Genomic DNA, 9,263 nt, shown 5'->3' on the forward strand with positions numbered 1-9,263 from the left:
GCATGTTCTCCTAGGGAGCTCAATACTTTTTTGTTATAAATAATGAAAGCAGCGTCTACTGTTCACTTTCGAAAGAGAACACTACAATGACATGTTGTTGATCAAGCAAAGTCTAGTGTTTTACTTACTACAACAGGAAAAACACCATCCTGAAGTTTAGTAGTGTCTTGGAAGGGGAAATTAAAGCTGACATTTTTAAGGTTAGGGATCACCTTGCCAATGGTTTAAGGCAAATCTTTTAATGTGGGATGGAACTGGGGATATTGGGCGAAGTTCTTAATAGCTTAGGACTGGAAGACAGAGGGAGACAAAGAGTGAATGTCAGTGAATAGACAATTGTTTGATAGGCAAGTGGGTTTGACCAGCTGAGAAGGAGGTTGGTTGAGCACTTTATTGATTAGATAAATGGATTTTTCTGAAATTATGGAGGAAAACAATAAAGTTATACATTTTTCACAGCCTTATCTTCCTGGGTAAGAATTCACTGGAACAAATTTTAAAGTCTCGTAATGTAGTCTCAAAACTAAGAGTTAAATTCTAGGACACCAGGGATGTAAGTTTCAGCACTTGGGAATGATAATAACAGTCACTGTATTATACACCAGAAGCAGAAGAAGAAAAAAAAGAAAAGAAATCCTTTCATGTAAGTGTAAAAATAATCTTATATTCTTATACTATAAAAATATAATAAAAGGAGGAAAGTTGCTAGATAAGCACATTCACATACAATCCCAGAAGCATTTCACCTGGGAAAAAGTATCATATTAACTACTGGAATAATCTCTAATATACATCGCAAATTATTTTTCCTTTGTGGATTTTTGAAGAGAAGCATTTTAACGACGAGTAATGACATTTAAGTTAGGCATCATATCTCTGGTCCTCACTTTGTTAAAGTATATATTAGTTGAAACTGAAATACATGCCTTTGAACTCTAAGGTATTTCCACGTATTTAAATGTGATCCAAGGAAGATCTGAGCTTTTGTGCAACTGAAAGGCCATGTGGGGTCTGTATCAAAGAATCAGCTGGGGGTGAAAACAAGTAGCACAAAGTTAGCTTATTTCTAGAATCTATTGCCTATACATAAGCAATACAGATTCATGAAATAAAAGGGCATTTGGTCTCCTAACAATGTGCTTAAAATTATTTTCTTTTGAATACTTTTCGCATTTAAGAAACACATTGGCTCTATGAATACCCCTGATTCTTTCTTCCCTTCCTTTCCTCCTGGCTTCCTTCTCTTTTGCCTTCCTTTTATTTCTTAATTTCCTTTCTTTCCCTTCCTACAAATAGTTAGGTCTCCAGCTCCCACTAGCCACTCCATGAGGAGTGTGGAGAGAGAGAAAGATGAATCATAACTATGCATATAGATTGACTGCTGTCTTTTTAAAAATTTTTTTTAATGTTTATTTACTTTTGAGGGAGAGAGTGTGAGTGGGAGAGGGGCAGTGAGAGAGGGAGACACAGAATCTGAAGCAGGCTCCAGGGTCTAAGCTGTCAGCATAGAGTCAGATGCGGGGGCTCGAACTCATGAACCATGAGATCATGACCTGAGCTGAAGTCAGACAGTTAACCGATTGAGCCACTCAGGCACCCTGATTTACTGCTGTCTTTTAATTAGTGTAGCTCTATACATTATATTTTATTCAATGTAGTAATGAAAGCAACACCTGTAATTATCAGATATTACCTTTCAAGCAAGTTTTTATTACATATCTCCAGTGGCATCATGTGTACTTAGTTCTGAAACACTGTAGTTCATTCTGTGATTTCTCCTATTTCAAGAGATCTTTGGAATTAGTTCAGATATATCTGTTCATCTATGTAAACTGTCTATGCCTCTTGCCACTACAAGTTGTTTTTTTATTTTTTATATATTTAATTTTTTTGAGAGAGAGAGAGAGAGAAAGGGAGAGAGAGAGAGAGGGAGACAACCCAAGCAGGGGAGGGGCAGAGAGAGAGAAAGAGAGAGAGAATCCCAAGCAGGCTCCACACCATCAGTACAGAGCCTGACGTGGGGCTTGAACTCACAAATGGTGCGATCATGACCTGAGCTGAGATCAAGAGCTGGACACTTAACCGTCTGAGCCATCCAGGCACCCTTAGAAGTTTCATTTTCATAAGTAATGCCATTTAAGTAATTCAGTAAAATTCTCACCAAAATCATCAGAAATAAGGCCAATCTAATATGTAAATATGTACTTTACATCTCTTGAATAAAGTGGTAGCATTAATTCAGTGCTTTTCATTGGGCTTTGTTTAATTTGTGGCCAGAGATAAAAATTTAATCAAAATAAAAAGGAGTATAGAAAAAGGAAACATAAAATGTGTAACTGATCTGAGAGCTTCTAATCATGACTTCATGTATCATCTATAACTCAAACGAAGCATCTTAATCATTGGTCTACTTCTCTTTTGTTTCTTGTAGTGTCATTTTTACTATTACCAAATTAGAAATTAGTTCCTGTCATCTCAACTAGTGTTTGGTAGTTACTGGGGAGAGGAGGATTGTAATAGTTCACTGGATGTTGAATTAAAAATTGTGTATGATGCCAACAGAATAATAATCACCTTTTCCTCTATAAACAAGGACTGAGATTCTCATATTCGTGTAAATTAATCTGGCAAATTCTACATGCTTTTATGAGGGAAACACTTCACTGTGATCAGTTAGTGCTATTGTCTAAAAACACATCGGGCCTCCGTAAATACCAATTACTGTCCTCCCATTTTTTTTGGAACAATTCATAGTTAAGACCAATTATTTACGTATCAGTTTGTCTTTCATAAGTGAGCACATTAGAGACTTTAACTTTGCCCAAATAAATATCAATATAGTAGCGTTCGTGTTATTTGCTTGTATCTTCCAGTTCCTAGATAAGGCAACTGGTTCACAATTCACTACCATTCTAGGGAGATGCTTTGAAAACCAGTTCAGTGCCCCAATACACGAGGCATAGGAACAGCAGTGTCTGACACAACCAAATGGTACTGGCAGATGAAGTCATTTAGAAGAGTAAACTTTCGAATATAAAAGTGCAAGTCACATCAGTCTCGCGGCCATGTCAGTTTGGACAAATCACAACTAATTTGGGGTAAAAACAAAGTTCATGGCATAGACCCTTCCTTTCCACCTCACAGATGTCAGGCAATATGAATAAGTGCCTCAGAAAAAAAGACACTTTATAAAACACAGTCTATCATTATGTTTTAAAATGATTAAAATCATATTTTCCAAAATAGAGGGAACTTCTAAATATATCTATAAAGTATACTCAGACTTCGAACATCTGTGTTCTACCTATATAATCAAGGGACGTAATCAGGAAAATGAATATTCCTAGAGGTTCAAACAAATCACTCTCAGATATGCTACACTTAACAGGGTAAAATAAAATATAGGTCAAGATTCAAGAATCATGGGGAGGCATACGTTTATGTCAGGCTGTCGTAAGTCTTACAGAAAGATAGTATCATTGAAATAAGTAAGAATTACAAATGTTAGAGTTCCCACTTCTTAAATTTTATACTTAACTATGTTTAAAAATAGGGGTGCCTGAGTGGCTCAGTCAGTTAAGCACCGTACTCTTGATTTTGGCTCAGGTCATGATCTCATGGTTCACGACTTCAAGCCCTGCATTGGACTCCATGCTGATGGTGCGGAGCCCGTTTGGGATTCTCTCTCTCTCTCCCTCCCACTCTCTGTCCCCCTCCTCCACTCTCTCACTTTCTCTCTCTCAAAATAAATAAATAAACTTTAAAAAAAAAAAACAGGACCATATTTTTATAGACAAGCAATACAATTAAAATATAATAATATAAAAGCTATATTTGAAGATCTAATCCATTTCAGTAGCTTACTAAAAGTATTCAATTTTGCAAAGAGAAGAAATATGTTACAGAATGTGAGAACAATTTGCATGAGCAAGAAAAATAAAAATAAAGTTGCTAATTATCAGGCAGTTCTAGTATTTAAACAATATATGTGCATGTATATACAATATAGAGACAGAGAAATGGAAGGAGTTCATAAAGACTTAGAAGATTCAGTCTTTGGAAAATAGCATATTAGGCCTATAAGTCTATTATTAAAATAATCATATCAACTTGGACAAATTATAGTCAATTTTTTGTAATCAGTCTATTTCAGATTGAATACATGAATGATAAATACAGAAAGATGATAAGATTAGAGCTTGAATCCCTATCATATATAAAGCAAACACATTTTCATCTTTTTTCTATTTTTAAAACAAATGTTCATCTCTAAAATCATAAATCTCTTAATTTGGTGCCCCAATAGAAAGGGGAAGACTGAAGTCAGTTCCAAAAAGAAAAATCAGTTTTGATAAATATTTTGACTTTAGTATAGAGGACCTAAAAAACAACAACAACAACAACAAAAATTTGAGAGAAATGCTGTGAAAATTATCCTCCAAGATGCTTTATGACAAAGATGCATTGATCTCGTATGCACTGATATTAGACATTAATACAAGTCTTGAATTAGAATTAATAGCATCCATTAAATTTTCCATAGCAGAAGTGCAAGTACTAATACACCAATGAGACTTGCATCATCAACCATTTAATTTTAAACATTTTTTTAAAATGGTCTTCAGACAATGTTCTATACCTCCCTTCAATATGTGCTTTCTTTAGAAGTTTGGGAATTTATAACACTGGGCAGAAAGTTGTTATACAATGATCCAAATGCATTCTTAAAAATGTACTCTGACTTGCTGCAGCAGAACTATCCACTGTTGCATTAATATTAAGATGTGTGGTTTACAATTGTGGGGTTTATTTTTTCCTATTCATCTCTGAAGGCCCATAGACTAATACAACTTATATTAGTGAAGTTAAAATTTTCCAAGAATCTTAGGAGCATACTCCTATACTATAACAAACCAGAGCCTTAACAAAATTAGTTTTCATAGCAAATATATTTTCCTCCAACATAAGATGTATATAAATGTATACATTAATTTTATGAAGCCCATGAAATAATCTTTCCAACAAATGGGCATATCTCGGGTTTATATTATATATTTCTGGGGATTTTGGAGTTGTGTAATAATCGCTAGTCCTATTATTATATGCCGGGTGCCGTTCTAAATGCTTTATATGTAGCATCTCAGTAACCTTGCCTACAGCTCTGTGTGAGAGAAGTGTCTTTACTGTCTTCATTTTGAAATGAGGAGCTAAGACCCCCGGAGAATAGGAAAACTGCCAAAGATTGCAGAGCCATAAATGGCAGAACCAGCACCTGATGTGAGTCAGTTGAACTCTAGAACTTCTACTCTTAACCACAACAGTTTTTCTCAGACTGTAAAATATTAAATGTTCTTTGGTCAACACTAGAGTGCTTGAATTATCTGAAGAAGTTTTCAAAATAGCTATTCATCCCTTCTGCATGGAGCATGCAATGTATTTGGTTTCAATGGTACTTAGAAGGAAGGTTTGTTCCTGACCTTGACAGACATCAGGCAGAAATGTGAAGGAAGAGAGTGACAAACCTCCCCTATGTGCTCAGCAACCTTCTTCCCGAGGGATCTAGAAACCCTTCTAAAACCCTAGCTCCTCTGATATTAATATGCCCTTGCTTTTAGGCCATTATCAACCAATCCTGTGTAAAACTTTAAAAACTATCCTAATACATCCTGTTACAATTATTTATTTCTTTTTTCTTTTTTTTCTTTTTTTTATGTTTTTATTTATTTTTGAGAGAGAGAAAGAGAGACAGAGCACAAGTGGGGGAGAGTCAGAGACAAAGAGGGAGACACAGAATGCAAAGCAGGCTCCAGGCTCTGAGCTGTCAGCACAGAGCCTAATGCGGGGCTCGATCCCAGGAACCATGAGATCATGACCTGAGCCGAAGTTGGACGCTTAACTGACTGAGCCACCCAAGCACCCCATCCTGTTACAATTATTTAATGTTAAATACAGTTGTTCAAAATATCAACCATTTTATGAAAGCAATTACTTTCTTCAATATCCAGTTATCATAAATTTTAGTTTAGGCAAGGGGTTTATGTTAAAAATAAATAAATAAAATTTATTTAAAATTAAAAAAAAATAAATTCATATGGTCTATTCTCTGCCTGACCTGTAGGGAATAGAGTTCCAGAGGGGAGGGAGAGGAATACACATCATCCTTCTCACAATGAGGTAGAAATATCCTCACTGGATATTCTTCCAGAAACTTGAATTTTATTTCTTGAATTTTTATTCTTCCAGAAACATGAATTTTACTACCTGGTAATCATTTAAAATATTACTTTTCATTTTAAAAAAGAGATGTTGTAAAATCAAATGCAACATTTACATAATTTTTTAAGGATAAAATAGACTTGAGACAAATTTTGTGTTTTCACTTTTTAAAACCTACATTCCAAATGCTTCCTTCCTTTCCCCAGGACAAAGTCAAGATTTCCAGAACTCAGGGTCTTTTGGAGAATAGGATGAGAATTACTTGATCAGGAATATATGGACATTGAGAAATAAAGACATTCTTCAATTCATTATATAATGGTTTCTTTTAACTCCATTGGAGAAAATATGCTTGGATACTGACAGACTAACAGATGCCATCACCCTGTCTCTAAATTTAGTTAATATTATATTGAACTAAGTAGAACAAAAACATCAGTATGGGCCTCTGTGCAAATGGTCACATTTAGTAAAACCTACGATGTTTTAGAGTAAAAAGAAACATTAAAGATCACTTGGTCCAAGGGTTTATCTTCCAATTGGGTACAAGTGAGCCAAAATGATGTGATTCAAGTTATGGTGCACCTTACAGTTTTCATCAAGTCAGTACTAGAATCCAGGTCTCCTGCTTCCCCTTTCATTCTCTCTACATTATGCCATGAATTAAATTCTTAGGTACTGATTAATTTAAAAGCCTTATGCACCCCAAAGGTGCATGCTTCATTCTTTCTTTTGTAATCTTTGGCTTCTCAACAGAAAAGAAAGCATCCAGGAAAAATAGCTAGTCTGAGTCGGTAGCAGAGGGTTGTGTATGAGGCCTCTTACAACAATATAAACAACTCTAGTAGCAGTAGATGGAATGAGAACAGACTGGTTACTTAAGGATGCAACAGTTATCAATCTTTAAGGAGAGATAATCATGGGAGGGAGACTGCAACTGGGAGAATCAGAAAAAAGCTTCCACCTCTGTCAGCCCTTGATCTGGCTTTGCTCTGGGTTCACCCTGTCTATACAGACTTGGAGAGGTGACTTAATCTCTATACACTTTAATTTGCCCATTTGTAAAATAAAGCACCTCGTCTAGATGTTATATTTGAATTTAGTCAGAAGACCGAGAAGCAATGATGCATGACAATCGTTATGTTCTTAAATTCTGTAATGCTATAACCACAAATGGCTTCTCTCTCTAAACATCCTGATGTTTTAATTGTGTCCTATTAAAGGTTAGAAAAAGAACTGGTTTGCCCAATTATCTAAAATACTCTACATATAAAATAAATATTCTAAACATAAATACAAAACATGCCTAAAAGCATCGATAGAATCAGCAGTACCTCCCTAGCCACCTCATAGCCACTGCACAAATGGAAACGGATGGTCTCAATGAATTAGGTATGTTCCTATACGGCTCCGACTCCCACGAGACCATCCTCCAAATAGGGGTTTGTTTAGAAACATTTTGAAGTCTAGGCATTATAAAAGAAGACATTTGAAAGCCAAAAGCATTCACTACCTACGGTGAAACATCTACAGTTATGGAATTTCAGCCATGTTGAGAGTTGTCAGGAAAAATATTTTGGGGTGGCCATATTTGCCACTATCCTTTTCACACAACTGACACAATAACTTTATCCGCTTATATCTGCATGTGATGGTTTGGCCAAAGGCCACAGTCCTACTTTAGTTTTACAAAGTAGGGCTTATTTTTATCATTATCAACAACAGTAGGCAAACATAATTTTGACTGGGAACCGTTCATCTTTGGTTGGAGAAAAACCAACATGTTCCATGGGCAACATTCCATCATCTACAATTAGTTTAGCTAACATTTTTCTTCAGGATGCTTTAGCTGTATCAAATGGAGCTTCCTACTCAACCAGGTTCCATGGTATAGATTCAGGATATACCAGCACATGAATTAACCATTTAATCAATGAAACCATAGCCAGATAATATGGTTAATTAAATGAATACTTACTGAGTCCCTACAATGTTGTGTGTTCTGTATACACTTAGCAGTAGGAATACAATAGCAAAAATCCCAGTCCCTGTCTTCCTGTTGTTCCAAGTCTGGAAAACACTGTTTTACCAGCTGTATCTGCCTTCCTTAGTCTAGTAATCTGGACCACATGAGTGGTGAAACCCCTCCTCTTCGCTTCTAGGATTTAGAGTAGAAGCAGGCCTAAGGAAGAATTCTTCCTAAGGAAGAATTGCTCCTCTGGTTCTTATCATTCCAATATAAGAAGAGACCAAAAAAAGAGACCTTCTTCCTTAAAACCTAGAGCAAACGTGTTATACACCACGTCCTATCTTTACACTGTTTCATGCTCGTAATGTTAGGGCCCCCCACCCCCAAGCAGAAAATAACTCTGTTCCCATCATACCACTTCATCTTCATGAGCTAGAAACCAGTAGAAAAGAAAACCAGTTGACTATCGGGAAGACTAGAGTTTTTACATCATATATTTATACTATCGTATTTTACATAATTTCGTTTCTTTCACCAAACTTTGACCACTGTTGTGAATTTGTTTAGTTTCCTTCTGGTGCATGTCAATTTCCAGCAGAGGAGGAGAGAGGAGAGAGGGAGGAGAAGTAGCAGGGGGAGCAGTGGCCTGTCACAGGAACCTGGAGCCTCCCTCCAACTAAAAGCTGGTCCATGTGGACCTCAGGGTGGAGCGTGCTCTGGGGGCAGCCTAAAAAACATGCATCCAGCATAAGGAAAGATTCCAGGAAAGGGATGAACATGGTTCCCTTCCTGTTGTATTCCAGACAACATATTATTCATGCTGTCACTGGCACCAAAGAACAAATTAGCCTGTCTGAATATTCTCAGCAGAACAGAGGCAATGATAGCAAACTGGGTTATACAACATTCTGAAAAAAATGCAATAAGCTATGTAATAGGCCAAATCAGCTCCAAAGTTAAGCTTAAGGAAAAGCCCTCTGCTCTTAGTTATGTGTTTGCATGGCAAAACATATTTTCGATTCTGATATAAAGTCAAAGTGAAAGCAGCTAGGACATTACTCATCACGTGCATCACAAT

The sequence above is a fragment of the Panthera tigris genome, chromosome B2, assembly GCF_018350195.1.
Source record: "Panthera tigris isolate Pti1 chromosome B2, P.tigris_Pti1_mat1.1, whole genome shotgun sequence".
Lineage (NCBI taxonomy): Eukaryota > Metazoa > Chordata > Mammalia > Carnivora > Felidae > Panthera > Panthera tigris.